Genomic DNA, 20,669 nt, shown 5'->3' with positions numbered 1-20,669 from the left:
CTTTGAGGTTTCATGGGCTGTAGTGTCAGTACCTGGGGAGAAACAGTCTGGACCTCAGCTTAACATAGCATTTTTTGTTCATCATACAGCTTTTGTTACTGCAAAATTATCTTCCCTGATCTTGATGAAATACCATCCTGTCTCATCAGTGTTGCTGCAAAGACCATTTTCTTATCCTGTCACATTCCCCGGACAAGTCTTCCCTATGCAGACTCCACCAATTCCCCATTTTTCTGCTGCATTAAACATTTCTAAATCAAGGCCCTTCCTGGGTTTTTTTATCCTGTCTCAACAGTTCTTAATTGATCTCAAAATATCAACTTCCATCTCCAGTTGCGCCCTACTGCCAGCTCCCATCATATGCTCAGTTTCAAGATGCTCTTGCCCATGCAGTTATCCATGTTAGGGAAGCTTCCTCATATCCATGTTATTATCCTCCCTGAGACTCCTTCTTAAGAATCCTTTAAGCTCTGATACCTACAGAAGGAAAAATCCTGCAAAAATAATGATGACAAATAGCAGGTGTGCTCAGTCTGTAGACTTCTGTATCAGACAACTTTGTATTACTGTACCTCTTCTCAAGCTCATATCTTTTTCTATACTTACTCTAAGTCGATGCATTATCTAACAGAGCAGAATCCCTGTCCAGATTTCCCATTTGGAAGTGGAAGGAGATTACTACTCCATTCTTATTTACTACTACACCTTTATGCCAGTGACTACGTGCAAATTGCCAAACTTGCCAATATGCTGATTCATATAGTCCGAAGTTCAAAACAGAAGACAATTTGTATTGGTAGAAATTACCTGAACAGCTCATTTGTGTTACTAGATTCAAATGTAGAAGTACTGTCTGGAGAAATGTCATCAATGTCTTTTTTTTTTAGAGTTTTTTGTAAACTAAGTAGTATAAGCTATGAGAGAAAGAGTGGAAATAAACAGAAAGGAAATTTTAAAAAGAAGAAAATAAAAAAAATAAAAAAAGGTATGAAATGATCAGGAGCATCATGTTCCATGGGTGAAGTTGCCCAAAGAGCCAGATTTTCAGTAAGAACTCAAGAACATATCTACAGCTGACCCTTATCTGCCACTGGAGCCAGGTCTATGAAAACAGTTCCATGGTTTTCCTGTGGCTTATGGCCTGATTTTCCAAATACTTTTGAATACTGTCCACTTATGCTTGTGTTCCTAAGAAATCTTCAATGTTTTGAAAATATGGGTACAAACTGGTAAGCTAAGTGCTTAAAAATATCTAGTAGGACATATCTGCTACGATAAAGAATTGTCATTTGAATTTGCTTGGGAGTCTCATAAACTAGGACTTTAAAAATTATTGTAAATGGAATTAAACTAAATAAAATAAAGCTTTCAAGAGGACTTTGTGGCAATGCAAGCTGAAGAAACCCATTTCTTTGCTCTGATGTTTGTTTTTATGAAGCCATTTTGTATACAATGATGTGATGATATGTTACTGTGGATGTAGCGCTAAATATAACATGAGAATATGTGTGCTATTTAAAGTGATCATACAAGGGTGTGTAGTGGGGATTGCACTTGCTGTATGTGCAGTACCCTATTTATAACAGATATATAGGATGGATTTAGTGTACTAGAAGTGAGCGTTTGAACTGAAGACTTGTAAGGACATGATGATAGGGCTAAACAAGCCGGAGTATCTAATGTGTCAAAAGGAATACTGAATTCCTGGCATCTACACAAAATCAGCTGGTTTTGTCTGTAATAATAGAAGCATGTCTGGCTTGATTTTGTTTTACTCTTAAACTTATGGTCTTGATCTTGCAATTTATAGTGAGTGGGTTTTTTGCACCCACAAACAAGTCAAGTGAAATCAAGTAATCCCTCAGCGCCCAGGCTGCGTTCATGTGGCAAATTACGGAGTTATGGGCTAGTGCTGGTAGGTGCCACTAGGAGCTATGTGTTAATGAATCAAGGCCTGGCCTCTGTTTTCTGGTAGGAAAAGATGTTTTTCCAGAGACTACTTCTCTTTCCCTTCCTTCAGAATGCTGGAACACACTTTGTTATAGCTTTGATAAATTTTCTTGACCCTGCGACTTCCGTGTAACCAGCTAGAGAAGCTTTCTCACCTCTGACTGAAGAGAAATTATTTTTTCCTGGTTTTTGCACAGACTTCTTTTATACTGTTCTACCACACTTTTCTTTGACATTATCTCCAATGCTAACATCCCTGAGGTATAAACTTCCTTCATAAAGAATTTAAGTTTGGCCATAGGCCGTTGGTTTTGAACACTGAACCTATTTGAAGTAGACATATGACTTGCAGATTGATGGCAGAGACCAACAAAGGATGTGTTGAGGAATTTCATTTCCCTGTAGCAGTAAAAGTAAATGACTTGCTTAATTTGTCACAAGTTAAAAATGTTTGGCTTACCTGGGAAGCTGAAGCACTACAAAATGAGCACTACAAAACGAGTAAATGAAAGCTATACACAAGTCTGACTTTTTAATCTGTATGTGTTTGAAACAAATCATTACAAGTGTAAATGTGAACACAACTTGAGAAACTTTTAAAACTCTAATCGGCAAATATATAGCTATAATGTCTCGAGACATTGGCTGTATATGTAGCAATACAGAATTTTGCTCTTAATTGCCCCTTTCCTTCAAAGATTATAAGGATTTTCTTGGCTTCCAGGAACAGCAAAGATAACACAGGGACATGCCATCTGCCTTGTGCAAAGAAATCTCTTTCTAGCAACTTTTCTAAGGTCACAAGTTTCTGATTCGACATCATTTGATTCTTAAAGGAAGGAGTACAGGGTTAAGCTGGTCGATGTCTGCCTGCATTCTTCTACTGATGGTCTGGATGGAGACATGCTGTGGCAATCCTGCCCTTTAGGGGTCAACCCAAGCTCCCTCAGCTGCTGAATGCAGTGGCTGGTTCTGGGTCTGACCCAGTCATTGCAGCAAGGTGAGGATGATGCCCTTGGGAGCATACAGAGCCTCTCTGATTTGCATGGCACCTCTCTCCTTAGTGAACCTCATTGTCTAGTCCAAGGTCCATCACACAAGGAGAACTCAGCATTTAAGAGCCCTGGTCTGAACTAAAGTCTCTTGCTGGATCTACTTTAAGCCTGACCCTGACCTAGGGACACTGCTTCTCAAGGCTGGTACTGACTTAATTCTAGGTTAGTTGCTCTCTCCCATTTACATCACACAGATGCCATTAACACACATGAATGATGACTTAGCATGTGCTTAGAGATCCCTGTTGTCATAGTTTTGTGCCCTTAAAGAAATCCTTCTGTAAAAATTCAGGAAAACTAAGGAGTTTCCTTGAGTCCTTCTTTGCCAGGCTTATGAGTCCCTTTTATCAACTCCAGCATGAGAACCCAGATCTGCTACAGCTGCCAGTGACTCTCAACAGTGACTGAGGGAAATCTGTGTGCTCAGCAGCACTACAGTCATTAGGGTGTTTTTAGCTGAAGACTCATGACCTTTGAGCAAAGTCATGCAGTAAAATGCGGACTATGGCCTGGACCTATGTGATGCATTCAGCCTCTTGCCTAAAGGCTGCACCTCCACATCCAGCAGTGTGGGAACAGTGCAGCGTCTGTTCCTGCAGAAGTGAGGAGGAATGTTTTATTTTTTTCTTTTCATGACATCGGTCCTTTATATATTGGTGCCTAATAGATACTGGCATTATAGTTGATCCAGAGCCTATATGCTGTGTTGCTATTACAATCTCAGTTTTTCTGAAAGCAAAAGCCACGAAAGCCTAGAGACAGTATTTTCAAGAGGCCCTTTCAGAGTTGAAGCCAGGCTGTCAAAAGAGGTTTCTAGGGCTGGATTGTCGGTAAGAACTGAGCATACCTTTGGAAGCCTGGCCCAGATGTGCTAAGCAAAGTGTAACCAGGCTCGCAGCACTTCTGAAAGTCCAGCATTCAGACCTCACAGGAAATTTGAGGCAAAGGCTGGAGTGGGACCCAGGACTCGGTTCCAGGTTTCTCTGGCTGAAGATGAACATTCCTGTTTACGCAAAAGAAGCATGACATGTTCAGCTCCAAGTGTAAAGGAAAACTTGGTCAGTGCAGGGTTACCAAGACTGTAGTTTGGCAAAGATGCTGGATAAAAATACCAACTCTTCTCATGAGATTTAATGACTGTTAGTAGTCAAGGTGAGGCCTGTTTGAAACTTTTTTAAAAGGATTTTATTTAGTCAAGCCAAAGCATTTTCATCAAGAAGATGGAGATCTTTTTGAATAAGAGATGGAAACTTATTTTCTAATACAGGCATGGGAACATACTTATCCTTCCTACTTGACCACATACCTGGGCTGCCAGAAGAAAACATCCCCTTAGCTGTAGGCATAAAAACTTCTGACAGCTCTTCTTTTCTGTAGAGGGTCTTAATTTTGGTCTGAGGGGCACTGTGACAGCCATGTGCAAGCCAAGGTGAGGGACAGTAGCTGGGAGCAATGGCTGCAGGAGGGCATGATGAACCTCCTAACCCTGGGCTCAGCCTAACCAAACCCAGGCACAATTGTGGTGAGATCTGCTTCAAATCTGGACAACCTTGACCAGAAATACTTCTAAAAACACCTTCAGAGTTTAAAATGTTTTGTCTGGCTCTGACTGCAGTCTTGTCAGTGAAGGGAGTGTGAGGACAACTGTCTTCTGGTGTCATCCAGATAATGGGGTGACGGTCTACAACTAGATCTCTCCTGCTACCAGCTTTCACATGGCTGGAGATGACTCGGCTTCACAAAACTGGCCTTGTGCAAGGATTTTCCATTCTATGGGCCATAGGCCCTCCCAAAATTTTCTCCAGAATTAATTTTTGGCTTAATGCATGGCTGGGCCTCTTGACATGGCTGAGGTTTACTATTCTGAGGGGGGTTTGGGGTGTCTTTTTTTTTTTTTAGTAGATGGTGATTTGGCCTCTTTGGCCTGTCATCTCCTGCACCACAGAGGAGAGCAGAGACCTAAGAAATGAATGAAACTCTGAATAGAAAACTCTATTGTTTCATTTAAAAAAAATTAAGATTACAGGAGCTAATTGCATGATTTAACATTTGAAAACTCTGCATTCCTCCTCTGCTTTGGAGAGTAAAAGGGCCTATTATCATTTCCAGGCCAGATGTTTTCGTTTATTGAGCCTGTTTGATCCCTGCACCTGTCTAAGACCAGCAGTTGCTGGATTAGTGTAAGGAGCTGAATTAAAAAATCTGGACAACTGTTACTGAACAAGTGAATGGTGTGAAAATGAGCAGGCTTTTGGTATAAAGGATTTACTGTTTGTGACACAAGGCAGTACACATCATTTATAGTACAAAATGAGCACGCAGTGTTCATTCTGCATGTCCATGTGCTGGTATATACATTACAAAGTGACAATTACAGGAACTTCCAGTGAGGGAAAGAAAGGAAGGGGGAGAGCGAGGGAAGCAGGGGACACATTACACCATCCATCTGTGAGACAGCCGTTCAGTTACAAGGAATTATATATTATTTCTGGTGGATTATGCTGATTATAAAAAGAAGAATTTGGTTCCTGCCCCCACAGCGAACAGTGCTGTGCATCCTGAAGGAAGCAATGGCTTTTCACTTGCCCCTTTCCTATGCTGTGGCTCTTTTGTTTGCTCCCTGCTCCTTCAAACATAACTACTGGATAAATTTTCCTTCCTCCTGTTTTCTCTTTTTCCTCCCTTTGACTAAAATGCACTGTGCCATGTGACTTACAGAAGTTGTTCCATGTCTCAGTTCTTTTTGATACAGCTGCAAGTATGGCCAGCCCTACCGGCTCAGAGACCAAGATCCATCTTGCCTGGTAACCTGTCTCTGACAGCTGAGATTAAGCGGATGCCTAGTGTTCGTACATCTTTACAGCTTAAAATCCCTCAAAACAAATATGCCTCAAACACACACTCTAGACAATTACTTGCAAGAGGTAGCTTATTGGAAAGCTGTTACACAAACTGTCATTGTAAAATTTGCTTTTGCAAAAAAAAAAGGAAAAGCAACAGTGGAGCCTATAACTTCCTGAATCATGGTTATAATCCAATGTAATACAGAATATTGTGTTTTGCATTTGCAATCCATTGAATTCCGCCAATCAAGGCATAAATCTTGCTGGTTCACATTATCACTGATTTGCTGCTTATATATAGCAGATTCCAAAGAACAGGGGTAGATATAAGTGTGAAAGTGATACTTAAGTGAAGATAAATGGTTCCCCTGCTGTGTGAGGTGGGTCTTGGCTCATTTATTGTACTCCACACAGAGGTGACTTTCCCCCCCTCCTTCTCCTGCCACCCTCCTCCCCAGCCTTGCCTATGATAAATCTGCACTTTCCATTTGGGAAAAGTCAAGTGTGTATTCAAATACTCAGCACGAGGTTTTTTATGCCTCTGCAAAGATCATGCCTAAAGTTGATGAGATTAAGGACTGTGGATGTTACTTCTGCTTTACAGGTAGAAGCATATCAAAATTAAGTCACTCATCCAGCATCAAACAGCTCAATCTGTGGTAAGAAGTGAAACCAAACATCCTACGTGACAGCTCAGAGGTTTAACCACAAGTTCATACACCCTCCAGCCTTTTCAATAGCATTTTCAATGCCTTACTTATCTGTATGCACTGACTCTGTCTGTGCAAATAAACTGACCTAAGCGACTATGACTTGAGCAAGGACATCCTTATATGTCTAAATGCAAAGGTAGGCTTGGTCCATATTCGTTAGGAGTCCTTTTTATACCCAGACAGAAGGCAGCTTGTGAGACTTGTTTGGAGACTGGTATGATAGAAGCAAGACTTTCATCTTCCCAGCGTTGTCTTAGATGTTGTTGCAAAGGGACTGCCTCAGTGCACAGGCAGGTTGCTGAGCATAGACCCTGATGTGCTGATGGTGCAGATGTTCTCTGCATTTAGAGGACACTGCGTGTGGAGAAATCTGAGAAATCAATTAGTTCCAGATTTCAAAAGGTATGTTCGTGTGCCCTCTCTCTCACTGCCATATTTTACTGGCGTAGGTTCCTAAACTCCGTGACTTCCAGTGAACTAGCACCTGAAAACCTGTAAAACTCTGGCTTCTGGTCAGTTATGACAATTAGAAAGCAAGAATAGCACATCCCAAAAAGTCCTGCGTTGATGCAGCTGGACAACTGCAGTTTAGTTCTACTGCTTATCATAATACTTTACACACATGCAGCTAGTAAAATGGCAAAGGCTTAACATCAGATGTTGCTTCAGCATCCTCAAATAAAGTCTTTGAGGAATAAGGAAAAAACTACTGATTTTTTATTCAGATTATAGACAGTCCACCTTATTAATTTCTTGTCAATGCACTTATTAATTACTGGGTTTTAAAACCAGATATATTTACGAGCTTTAGCTAGAAAATGGAAAAGGTACAAATTTTTGTGCAGTTTTTTGTTTTGTTTTGGTTTTGCTTTTGAAGTAATTGTTATTTTTAAAGTGTTTAACTTGTGCGAATTCACACAAATATATATATGCATGTAGCTTTTGTATGGGTTTAATCCTGTATGTAAAAGATTACTTTCTCTTTTCCTGCCTCTGTATTCTAATGAAAAAGTATTTTACTGGGCAACTGATTTTACATTTTGTTGTTGTTTTCCATCGGAAAAACGGTGTTCTTATTAAAGAACTTCTTAAAAGTCTAATTCTTTTTTGGTCATGATAGCCAAGGTAAAGGAACCATATATCCAAATGAGATGTGGCTGGCTACGTTAAATTTTGGTGTAATTGTCCTAAAACTAGTTGTTGCATACAAAAGGAATGGAACCACTGAAACATGTTATTTGCTTATTTAAAAAAAAAGAAAATAAAAGGATTAAAATGCTCTATTAAGTAAAATTCATTTCTTAAATGCCCTGCTAATTTAATTTCTGTGATGTCTTCATGTAGCAGCACTTCTGGGATGTTGATTTACAATAACTAAGCAGGGAGCTTTTCTGTTTGGTGTCACCAGGAGACTGCATACTGCTGTCCCAGTGCAAGGTGTACAGCGAGCACTCCACTAGTCTGGTGCTTCCACAGCCACATCTGAGTTCTCCAAAACTATTTATCAGCAATGTTCTCTGTTTCCAAACTCACCCAGAGTATGTCACTAACATGACAAATGCTTTTGTGTTTTGACACTCACTTGCAGGCGTGCCAAGGGGTTGGCATGTCTCTCAGTTACAAAACAGGTAGTTTGATTTCTCTGACTCCAGATTATCACTCTCAGGCAGTGCAGCTACTCTGAGGCCCTGGAAATAATGGCACATACAGTCCCTTTCTTGGATCAAACCCTTGTGCCCTGTCCCCTCTATGAAGAAGCTGCTGAATACCTGCAAGGTGGGGGTCAGCTGCGTGAGGGCACCTGCTAATAAAACTTTTCGTAATACTAAAATGTCCCATATTATTTGTATGAGAACACAAGAGCCAGCCAGCTCCCTGTATATGTAAATGAGAAATGGAAATTCATGGCTGACTTCTGTGTGTCATGGTGGCCCTAAATGGTGTTTGCTGTTGTATCAGCTGTTGTTGCTTATGCCCAATTCCCAGCTAACCACAAGATGCAGTAGGGAGAAAATGGTTGCTACCTGATTTTGTGCTTCTGCAGTGAGAGGTGACTAGAACCCAGACACAGCAAGGCTCCCAAGGGTCCTGCTCGAGCTGGGCACTTCCTTGAAAAGGGCTACGTGGGTATGAAATTCTCACATACCCTCCTACAGGAGGAGAGGGGTGTGTGAGGTGGTTGTGAAACGTGGTGTCTCTGTCAATAAGAACTTATTTTAACTTTAGACTACTCATACAGCTTTTATCAGAGTGCTGAGCCCTCTGAGGGACAGCTGAGTGACACGGCCTTTGAAGATACAGTGGTATCACTGGCAAGACATCAATAGACAAAACATTAAACTCACCTGGCTTGTCTTGAATGTCACCAAGCCCTGTTTTAGGCAGCCAACCTTAATGAAAATCCATATGCTTTTGTTGGTCTGTGGCTAATCCAGGCAGAAAAGGAAGGGGAGCTGCAGAAACACCATTTCCCTTGTATGGGAAGGATTAGAGGTGCCAATTTTGACATTCTACATATTCTTAAAATTCTTGTGCTGTCTGTAAATTAGGAAGAAAAAAAAAAGAAAAAGAGAAAAAAACAAACCCAAGGGACTGCATTGTGTGGGCTGAGCCTGAGCTATGAATTTGCAAGCTGGAGACCCATTTTGTCACTTTGCACTTCCAGTTTAAATTCACACTAATCCTTGCAATGCAGTGTTGAGTAAGAAAGAAGTAAACAGGCTAATGCCAAAATCCTCCTGTTTATAGGATTACTGAGTGGTAAGAAAATCACTTGGATCTCTGTGCCGGGGAGTGGGGAGTCCCCTTCCCAGAGGGGAAAGCAGGTACAGATGCAGACGTTGGGATGCCAGGTTCTTTATCAGATAGTGGGATGGTGGTAAAGAAAGGAAAAAAAATCAGTACTGTACTTTCTTTCAAATCTATTTAACCAATATGCACCAGGCGTGAGTATGTGCGACTTCTCCCTCAGTGGTGGAGAGTTTGTATTTGATACTTCTGTGAATTAAACACATAGCTGAACATGGAAATAATGAGGACCTGCTTACTGTCAGCCTGCCATGGTTAATTTATATGCCAAAGTTCTGAAATATTTCAAGTAAAATTAGTATGGAACAGAACTCAAGACACAGTCAGGAGCATACCTCTTGCAGCTCCTCCTGTTTTCCTTTAAGGTTAATTTAGCTGGGTAGTCCTGAGGCACTAGGCTGTCCATACTGGCTTATCTTTCTAAATTGTTCAAATAAATGTTCTCAATTCACTTACAATCAGCCTGCTAATGAATTGCAGAAGACTGAACTAAACAGCATCTTTTACGTAGCAGAAGCCTAAAGAGGCTGGGGCTGTGTAGTGTCAGGGTAGATGTAGCCTTGTAGAAAACATCTGAATCCCACTGTTTCTGGTCTGTAGTGTGGCAGTGGATTTTTGTGATCCCCTGAAATAGACCAATTTTAAAAATATTGAGATGTGTGTGGGAGAGCTGAGATGATGTCTGCTTTGAAAGAGTTGCAAATAGTGATGTGGGACAAATGCTGTTTATGGCTCAGATGGTCTGTGTGACACTGGAACCAGCTGAAGAAAAAGAGAGCAAGTATGGGACTAGCTCGGGTCTCACCTTGGTAACAGGAGTACAGCACCAGGGAGGGACGCAGTGGATTTTTTTACCTAACCTATCAGGGAACTCCTATTGGCAAGTGGTTTCTTCAGAGTTTATGAAATAACCTATGGGTTTAGTAAGGAAGGACTGAAATGCAGATTACCACTACTTTATTAAACAAACTCTTTGAATGCACCTTCATTTTTTGGTGGGTGAATTACAGATTTGCTAGGTTATCTTCTGAAGCAATCATGGCGTCAACCTTTGGAACTGCTTGCTGACACTGAGTTAGGGAATGCTGAGAAGAACCCAAATCCACCATTTGTGGTGACTGCTGCACCTGGGGCTGTAAATTCTATGCATGAAAATGTTACTTCACACTGGGAAATGTATAATAAGTGATGTTTAGTTCATGTAATATGCATCTTAAATCTGAAATTAGCCAGATGTTTCAGCATAGTCTAATATTAGGGCAACACATTGAGACTAGATGGAATTGTCTACCTCACATAATAGTCAGTGCATAAACCCAGAGTTTAAAGTCATTTGACTTTGGAGCAGACAACTAAAAGCCATCTTTACTCTCATTTTGGGTTGTTTGAAATGAAATTATCAAAGAACCAAAATTAAATGTTTTATTCAAACTAGTTTTTGTTTTCTTTTGGATCAAGCACCCTTCAAATAAAAAATAATCAGCACTGACAAAATCACTATGAACTGCAAAATTAGAAGGTGCTAAAACAGATAATGCATCCTGATGGTTTTGATTTTTTGTACTTTGTGAAACTTGAATTTGTTAAATATTTTGACAGTACAAATCTACCCTTCTGTGAAAATTTTGGTCTGTGTTGCAATCATTTTGCAAGGTTCTTGTTGGAGCCTTTTTTAAAAGGTATTTTACCTTTTTAAAGTATTTTGACCTGATGCTTTCGTGGCCAGCTGAAGTGCTCTGACAGCTGCTTTCTGTGCTGAGGGGATATATTGTAACTAAGCTGTCATTTTTGTGATTCCCGTGGTGCAGCTCATAACATTAACACGCTTATTTCTGCAGTGTGAGTGGGAGAGCCGAGGCACAAGAACATTCAACCCCAGGTTCACAAAAGCACCCAGAAAGAAGAAGGAGTAAGCCATTAAACTTCACCTCAGTGAGACCAAGGGATCAGAAGTATTCTCCATATCTGCACTGAGGTTCTGCCACTGTTCAGCAAGGACTATCAGGTTAATGGGGTCAGTCAGAGAGAAAATAAGCTTTTGCTCTGCAGCCTGGTGAGGGAGTCCCTCCACAGGGAGAGAAGGTCCTGTGTTCTGGCCCTTGGCCTTGAAGTGCATATGAATTTTCCAACAAGAGTGTTGTCGGTAGGAATCAGAGGTCAGAGCAGCTCTCTCTCCTCTCCTACTTTGATCTCAAGTGAATGCACTTACCTGGTTATGGAGTCATGCTCCTGCCTCCATGATCTTGGTCTTGCTGACCCTTTGAGTTGTTGGCTGAGCCCCTCAGGGGCAGTGAAGGCCAGGTGCACTCCTGCAGAGCCTGCAGGCTAGGCACTGAGGGTTTGAACATTCCCAAGGGCCTCCCACTCCCTGCCTTATTGCTCTGCACTGTTACTTAAGAAAGTAAGTTGCCAGCTCCCACCCAGCAAGATGCACCTTCTGAGAGAAGATGCAGGGCTATGAAACTCTGGGCTGTGGGAAAGCACTTAACCTGGGTAAGGCAGCAGAAATTCAAAGATAGAATTGCTCCTCAGTGTGGCTTGTTTCCGTTCTCCGTCATCATAATCCCTGGGTCTCAGGGGGCACATGAACTCCACTCCCAGACCCCAAGGGCTGAACTCATGCAACTTCTGTGAGAACGCACAAGAAATCTGTGGCACATAAAGGGCCTAAAATAAGGTCTCCCACTGTCAAAAGCTAGCGCTCTAGTCCTGCTCTGCCTTTGACTCCAAGGAGGGGAAACACAGGAAAAAATTTGCACTGCAAGCTAATGGGTAATGCAGTCTACAGAGGCATTGAGCAAAATCTTTGCAGGTTTACTCCTCACTGCCAATTTCTCATAACTTGATAACAGTAATAAACCCTCTCCTATCTGTCTGTAACTAATCACAGCCACTCTATAACAACAGCTTATAAACCTTAATCACAAATAAATTATTATATGTAATTTTCATAAATGAAGGTAACTCTCATTGATCTTCAGAAATGAAGTGAAACAGGTGGACACAGGTGGGACGCTCCCACTGTAACAGCAGAATTGGTTTTGTGACCAAAATATGTATTTTAGAGTAGAAGGAACAACAACTGCTTCTGTCATAACAGAGCAGATGCCATTAACTAAAAAGCCACATAGAAAGCACTTTTGACTTTCGCTTGCTAAATGTAATCTAACATTTACCCACCACAGTCAGAGGTCAATGTCTTTTCCCTTCTAGCAAATGCTGGCTATGGAGGCAAACTAAGGAGTAGTGTTCTTTCTTTGAACAGTGCTTCCATTAGCAGAAATACTGCTGTTCCTAAGTGGCTTTGCTGTTGAAGCACATGGTCACTGTTGTAGATCTTTCAAAACAACAACAACAACAGAACCTTTTAAGCCAAAAATCTTCTTGAAGTTAAACATTTTAGACAGAAATATTCAAAAAAAAGTTTGTGGCATCACCAAATGACTGATCTTTGCCTTTTACACTTTAGGCTGGGGATGAAAAACACTCTTGTTCCTTCCTCTGGGTTTATATTAACTTTTCAATGAAGTATCCATTATTCATTTACACTTAAAACTGAAGTAGGGAACCTGTTCACTGATATGTGCTCTGTCAGTTATTAGTGAGTGGATTGGTTATTATGGCCTCATTTTTGGAAAATCCAGCCAAATAGCCACCATCTATGTGCCTGCCAGCCCTGGACATTGCTTTCTGCTTTTTGGGCACAGGGAGACTCTTGGGTAGTACAGAGCTGAATTAGGGATACCGGTGCTTCACCCTCTTGATACTCAGCAAAGGTTTGCTACAACTGCTGAGCCAGTCTTTCCATTAGCGTGCATGCTGTCTTATGCTTCTAACTAAACAGAAAGGATATTGAGCACAAACAGATCAATGGTAACATTTTGCACACCCCTTGCAAATTGAAAAATTCTCACTGAGAAAACAGGCAATCATATGCATTGTCCGGAATATGTGCTTGCATCCCTGAAAAATTTCTATCTTTGAAAATTTCTACTAAGACTGTATTTTGTTGCCTGATGCACAATTTGATAAGGTTGCATGTGGCTTCTATACAAAGTGAATTATTTTCTCCCTTTTCTTTTCTATTGTGTTGGTTAAGACTTGCCACTCAAGAGACAATTCATGTCACTGAACCAGGGAATTAAATCCTCTTTTCCTGAATAACTCTTTTTAAAATTCTCAATTATTACAGTAACTTTTGTTCACATACATATTTTTAAAAGTAGTAGCTGATAATTAAATTATGAACACAGAATTAAGGTGTTCTAAAGCTGAAAAATGGCAAGTATTTTATTTCATGGCAAACATCATGTGCTGTAAATGTGTCTTTTATGCTGTTCATAGAAGCCCTTCTTCTGTATAATAAGGCGCATATTTATGACAAAAACATTGTAGCAGAAATCAGAGTGATTCTAAGCCAAGGTAAAGGTACTTCTTAGACTGCAAATAGCTGTATTAGAAGATATATCAGTATAGTTGTACTTTGATTCAGTCTTTCCTTTGAGAAGAAATCCTATTCATGTTTTAGTGTTTTGATATAGTCAGCTTCATTTGGAGGTATTCAGTGGTTTTTGTATGGGAAACCATCTCACAGGAGCTACTCAGATGTTTATGAATAGAAACTCAATCTCTTAAGTATAATAGAGCCGTTCAGTGGGTCTGTCCTTGTGTTCTATCGTTGAAATTCAAAATATATCTTCATAAACAAAAAGTGGCATTATTCGGTCCACATCCAAAAGGATAGAAACCTAAACATTTCTTTATGAAGGTAAAATGAGGTGGCAAATGCATGTAATAGAAAGGAGAGGCTTTTTTGTAGTGTGGTGTAACCAGATACAACAAATAACGTGGAGTCTATATGTAACAGCTCTAAGAAATACACTACAGACTTTGATGGCAGTTTTCTCTGGAGCATTCTTCATATGGAGCTGAATATCTGAACAAGGCTGTCAATCTCAGAGTAGCTAAACAGTAATTTTTGTTCTGAAAAGAGTGGATGAGTCTAAAGAATGATTTGTAAATTTGGTCAGTACCTTTTCAGGATTTTAAGTTAGGATAATTCTGAGTTGGCTGCTTGCAAAGGTCTTGCTCAGCCTGGGGAGATTTTCACTGGCTTCAGAGAAAAATTATTTGCTAGGGCTGCAAGAGTTTAACTATGTGCAGTAAAAAGAATCTTTTTCCATAACTCCCTTAGTTCCAGTGGGGGTGACCCTAATTGTTAAAACAGGCCTAATTATAAATACCCGGCAGATAATAAGATTCCAAAGTCTTTTTCCAAGGAGAAGGTTCAGAGTTTTGGGCTTAGGGACAGAAGCACAATCACAGGGAACAAGGGGGAAATGCCAGGCTGCTTCTTGTCATCCCCCTTCCTCCTGTGTCTGTTCTTCTAACAGAAGCTTCAGGTGACACCATGGGGCTTCCTCTGAGCTCCACGGAGACCTCTGGGCATTCCACTCACTGCACTAATGACCTGCGTCCATGGGACCATCCATTCCTCGCACAGGTCCTGCGTGGCAGGATGAATGTATCACCAGGCCTTTTGAAGTCACATGCTGATGTCTGTGCAGGTTGTCCACATGCTACTCTTGCTGCTGGTGAAGATGTGTTGGATGCCACCAGGGAGCGGGGCTGCAAACCCCACTCTGCGGTCTCCTAACTGGGTTTCACAGAATCACAGGATAGCTGAGGTAGTAAGGTCCCTCATGAGATCATCCAGCCCAACCCTGCTGCTCTAGGTGACCTGCTCAGGTTGTCCAGGACTGTGTCCACTTGGGTTTTAGTGTCTCCAGCGATGGAGGCTCCACAATATCTCTGGGCAATTTGTGACCTATAGGGCCTGACACTGGGTATTCAATGTGTTAGACATTCTTGATCTGTTGTCCTCACTTCATGGGTCAGCACACATGTGTGTTGGTCTAACTAAAGGCAGCACAGGAAGCTGTTCCCACGAGCCTGCAACAATTTCTCTGCACCACCCATGGCAGGCAGTGGCCCCAGGGGTGCTGGATGGGCTCCACCATGCTCCCAGGCATGGAGCTACTGAGTTCTGGCTCCTGGAGCTCTACCTCACAGTGGAGGTTGATGTCTGATAGTGTGTTGGGGTGTCCTCCATCACTGAACTGCAACACTGTTGATCTTGCGTGTAAGCACCAGTGTCCACTGCCTACAGCTGGCACGAGGGTAAAAGCTCCCAGTGAGATCTGGAGGGTCATGTGGCAGATGACCAGTGACCACTGACAGCTGCTAGCTCTGGGTAAGTCCAGTGCCATGGCCTCCCATGAGACTCCCAGTAAGTGCGTCAGACCACTGGGCTACCAACAGCACCGGAGTGAAAGACATCTGAGAATAAGGGCATAAGGGTGGAGAAAGTCTTCCTAGGAAAGCTAGGCTGGGAGAAGGGCCAATCTGCTGGGACACAGGGAAACAGCAACTGATCATTACCAGGGCCCACACAAAGTCACTTGCTATCTGTCTGTATGGGGGATGCCAGGGAGGCACAAGGTAGAGAGTGATCCATGGTTTTTTTGACAAGTACGCTTCCAAGAGTTTTGTTTAAACATCAGCAACCAATAACATCACAGACCTGAGGACAGAGCTTTGAAAAGCGGTTCCCATATTAAAATACACTGTGGGAACTTTAAGCCAGCAGGGTTTAGGCATTTGATTTTTCAGCAGGACCTATATCCTGAACTCTTATTCACACATATCCACATGTGTTGGGCTCTCAGCAAAACAGCAGGTGCATCTGAAGATCCCTCTCTGAAGTTCTGAATGTGTCACAACAACCCCAGCTATAGGCTAGGGGAAGAGTGGCTGGAAAGTTGCCCAATGGAAAAGGACAGGAGGTGTTGGTCAACAGCTGGACAAATAGGACCCAGCAGTGTACCCAGGTGGCCAAGAAGGCCAACAGCATCCTGGCTTGTATCAGGACTAGTGTGGCCGGCAGGAGTAGGGAAATGATTGTGCCCCTGTACTTGGCACTGGTGAGAGCAGACCTCGAATACTGTGTTCAGTTTTGGGCCCCTCACTACAAGAGGGACATTGAGTTGCTGGAGTGTGTCCAGAGAAGGGCAATGAATCTGGTTAAGGGTCTGGAGAACAAGTCCTATGAGGAGAGGTTGAGGGAACTGGGCTTGTTTAGCCTGGAGAAGAGGAGGCTGAGAGGAGACCTTATCGCTCTCTACAGCTACCTGAAAGGAGGTTGTGGTGAGGTGGGTGTTGGTCTCTTCTCCCAAGTAACAAGTGATAGGAAGAGAGGAAATGGGCTCAGGTTGCACCAGGGGAGGTTTAGATTGGATATTAGGAAAAATTTCTTCACCGAAAGGATTATCAACCACTGGAACAGGCTGCCCAGGGAAGTGGTAGAGTCACCATCCCTGGAGGTGTTCAAAGATGTGTAGACGTGGTGCTTAGGGACAGGATTTAGTGGTAGACTTGGCAGTGTTAGGTTTATGGTTGGACTCAATGATCTTAAAGGTCTTTTCCAACCTAAATGATTCTATGATTTTGTGTCTCTGAGAGCTGACAAGAGTGGGGCTCCTGGAAACTTCTGGAAAAAAAGACTTTGGCACTTACCCATAAGATTTTTCTCACTAAAACTGACACGTGTAATTGTTTAAATTACTATTTTAACTAAAGCATAATGTGCTTTTAAAGCTATAGTCATTCTCCCTGTATTTAGAAAGGTCACTTTAGGATGTAAAGTAAAAATGAAACATTTCATTATTCTTTCCCTGCTAAACCTCTTTTTAATTATATCATTTTTGTTCTCTGTTGCCTTGTGACAGAGACCTGGTTTGCTTGTTCATTCTGTTCTCACAGTGCAACTTGAGCTGTGTTCAGTGTTATGTTACTTCCTTCCTGCACCAAGAAACCTCTATCATGCCCAATTTACACTCTTTGCTTTCACTACACATTGTGTCAGCATTCCAGGCTGCAGTTAACAGTGATTAAATAAGACAGAAATGCCTGAAATCCACTAGTGATCCTGTCTGAAACACAGGAGCTGATAACTTCTCTGCTACTTGTTTTGCAGGAATTCAACTTGCTTGCAGTCTTTGCTCAAATGCAAAAGTTGTAAACAACAATGCTTAGCCTGGAAAATAGCTCTTCAGTTTTTTTACAATTTTAAAAACTTCAGTGACATATGATCACAGTTTTTCTCCTTCCATTGGCATGATATTACCAAGGTGTACAAAGCATATGCTCTGATTGAGTTCAGTTGGTTGGAGAGATAAGCTTGAGTTCATCTACTTTTGATGTTTGTCACTCTGTCTATTTGTGGAGAGCTATTACTTGTCATGTGAAATCTTACAAGTTCTATTGGGGTGGAAAAAAAATGGGTAAAACCATATGAAAATAAGTAGTCAAAATTTAGGACTGAGTGAGATCTTTCCCCCAAATTGTACTCTAGCCTTTCATGAAGCTTGCTATATTTCGAGTGCATGCTGTCAAACCACTTTTAGCTTGTTTTGCTAAAACATAGGATTTCTGTAAGTAAGGCCTGCCTAGTCTGTATGTGTGGCTGCTTGCCCGCTGTTGTCCGTTTCAGAAACATCTGAATGAAGAATAAAGACCTCTATGATATCAAACTCCTGAGCCTTGAGAAAGCTAGAAGTGTAGCAAACAAACTGAGATTAGCACTGTCCCCAAAGGGAAGTGTGAGCTCAACCGGATTACTAGGGAACAGAAAATCCATGCAAGGCAGCCATAGAAAGCCTCTCTGCATGACTTCTGCTGCTCATGGGATTACTGGCTTGAATTCGTGTTGCTCATCTGCTCCTGCTGGTAGGGCTGGATTGGCCATCTCTGCCAGCCTCTACTTCCACTGCAGGTGTTACTTTCTAACAAACTTTTTCCCTTCCTCTTCCCCCCCAGCCCCTGGGACCCCTGTGGAGGAGCTGCTCTGGCTGCAGCAGTTATGAATGTAGCAGCTGATCGGGACCAAGTGAGGGCTCAATAACCTGCAGACTGATGCTTGCAAACGTGTCTGCTACACTGCTGTGCTACTTGCTTGGCCCTGATCTCACCGGTTGCTCACTGTCAGCTCTCTCCTAAAGTTCACTTGCAGCTGGTTAACTAGTTCCCTTGGCGTGGAGACAGTTTGCTCCAGGGTTGTGCTTCAGCACAGTGCATGGTCACGAGGCAGCGTGCTGCACTGGGCCTTGCAACCAGGGCTGCCTCCCGGCCATGCCTTACAAAGATAGTCTGTAGGGATATGGAGGAACAGTCAGCCTTGTTGGCTCTGAGCCCTAAAGGATCAGCTACTTACATCTGAAACTGAGTAGGGATGAAATGGATAAAAGGGATGGGAGAGTCCAAGTTCTACTGAGGGAAGGAGATGGCTTTAACCCAAAGCCTTTTCCAAAGTAGGAAAAGTGGTGACAAATATCACATAGTCAAAAGACTAGCTCATCTGTGATATCATTATGATTAATTTGTTTCATCAGCATGAAAGCCCTCCTTTAACTTCTACTCCCCAACCTTACTGAAGTACATCCTCCATTAGAAAGGGCAAGGATAAGGTTCCTCCCCTAAAGAGCACGGCTTCAAACCCAGAAATCAGCCCATGTTGTCCGGGATGTTGTTTGGGGCAAGGCTCTGCCACAGCGAAACTGCATTTCAGCTTGCTTACTGCGGGGTGGCCACTCCCTATGAGAGCAAACACAGAGATCAGGCAGATAATCAATGCTTGCTTTAGCAAGGTCTTTGGATGCCACAGGGGTGCGGAGAGGAGGATGCATGTTCTCCTGAAGAACGGGATACTGGTGGAAGGCTTCAAGGCAGGATCCCTATAGCAGGACTTCCTCCTCCGATCGGAGACAGAGATAAGAGTGAAATTCTACCTAGAGAGTCTCTTCTCTAAAGGAAGATTTAATGGTTTCTAAATGATCGTGTAACCATCTAATGCATTTAGCCTGTGGCAGGAAAGAAAGAAAAAGAAAAGGGTTAGGAAATCCAGGACTGATCTTAAAACTACCATGAAGCAAATCTCAGCACACAAATTAACTGAGTAGAAGGTTCATTCTCTTCAAAAACATTCAGAGAAAACAACAGGGTCAGAAAGCAATTTATCTCTATGTTTAGCAAATAAACGTAATAACAAGAAAAAAACCCTATTTTAGGAAGAACTGAATAAAAACTAGGCTTTGGGGTTTGTTTTTTTTTTGTTTCCCCTTTAGGTCTTTTCTCAAGACAGTACTAAATTACAGATAGCACAGAGTATATAATGCCTAAACAGTACGTAATTCAGGTAAGAGAAACTTGTGCCTTGTCACAATATTGATATGAGTGTTTCTTTAAGGAGTGTTGAGACACTGCCTTTGCGACAGTGTAAACATTACCATTAACAGGATTGAAGAGGGCAGGACAAGTATATGAACAGACAGTCTTGACAAAGATACACCTTTCCAGCACTCAGAAACATCAGCGGTGTAAAGAGGAAAGTTAAGGAAGGTGGATGGAAAACAAAGCAAAGATCAGAAACTTTTTGACTTTTGAGAACTATTTGTTTTGAGAACTATTTGTACCTCCGACATGATAAAACTCTAGTGTCTTTTGTTAGCAGTAAGCATGGATCTCTGCACGTTAGCGTAGTTGGTACCATTGGCACATTTCTTGTGAGGCATTTCCTTGCCATCTGTCTGTGGTCTTTGTGAACTTTATTTATTTTCATTGCTTCTTAAATATGCATAGTATTAGGTATCCAAGCTCTAAGAAACAGACGTGTGAGGCACATGCTCAAGTAAGCTCATGTGGATTTGCACTGACTCCAGTGCAATCTCATTTTTTTCTACTTTGATGACAATAGTCATCGATTGAAAAATCAGTCCCAGGTGGGATGGACCCCACTGCAAACCCCATTGCTCACCTTGAGATTTTGACCCATCCCTGCTGAAGAAGGGCTCCTGTGCTGTCTTGTGTGGGTTGGAGCAAGGCATGTGTTTACACACCTCCCAACACTGGAAGCAGGGAAGAGGGAAATGTAAATAAATATCTATATGCCTTAATGATATGAAAGCAGTTCTTTCTTCTCTCCTGTGGGAGACCAGCTCAGCCCGCAGTATAGAGCAGTTTCAGTGAGTGTGCTTTTGGGGACTGGCCTCCCAGATACATTTTGAGGAAATGGAAAACAACAGGTACAACTTAATACTATTAGCTCAAGAGCTCGTACCGCAGGATTGTAGCTCATATACTGCAGAAAACCAAAGGCCAACCCTGCCAGGAGGTGTTGATCTTACACTGTTCCCCTGTTCCCCCCTCCCCCTCCCTTTCAGTCGTTTCTAAGAGGCTTCAAATAA

Source organism: Phalacrocorax aristotelis, chromosome 3, assembly GCF_949628215.1.
Source record: "Phalacrocorax aristotelis chromosome 3, bGulAri2.1, whole genome shotgun sequence".
Classification (NCBI taxonomy): Eukaryota; Metazoa; Chordata; class Aves; order Suliformes; family Phalacrocoracidae; genus Phalacrocorax; species Phalacrocorax aristotelis.
This window is presented reverse-complemented; position numbering follows the sequence as displayed.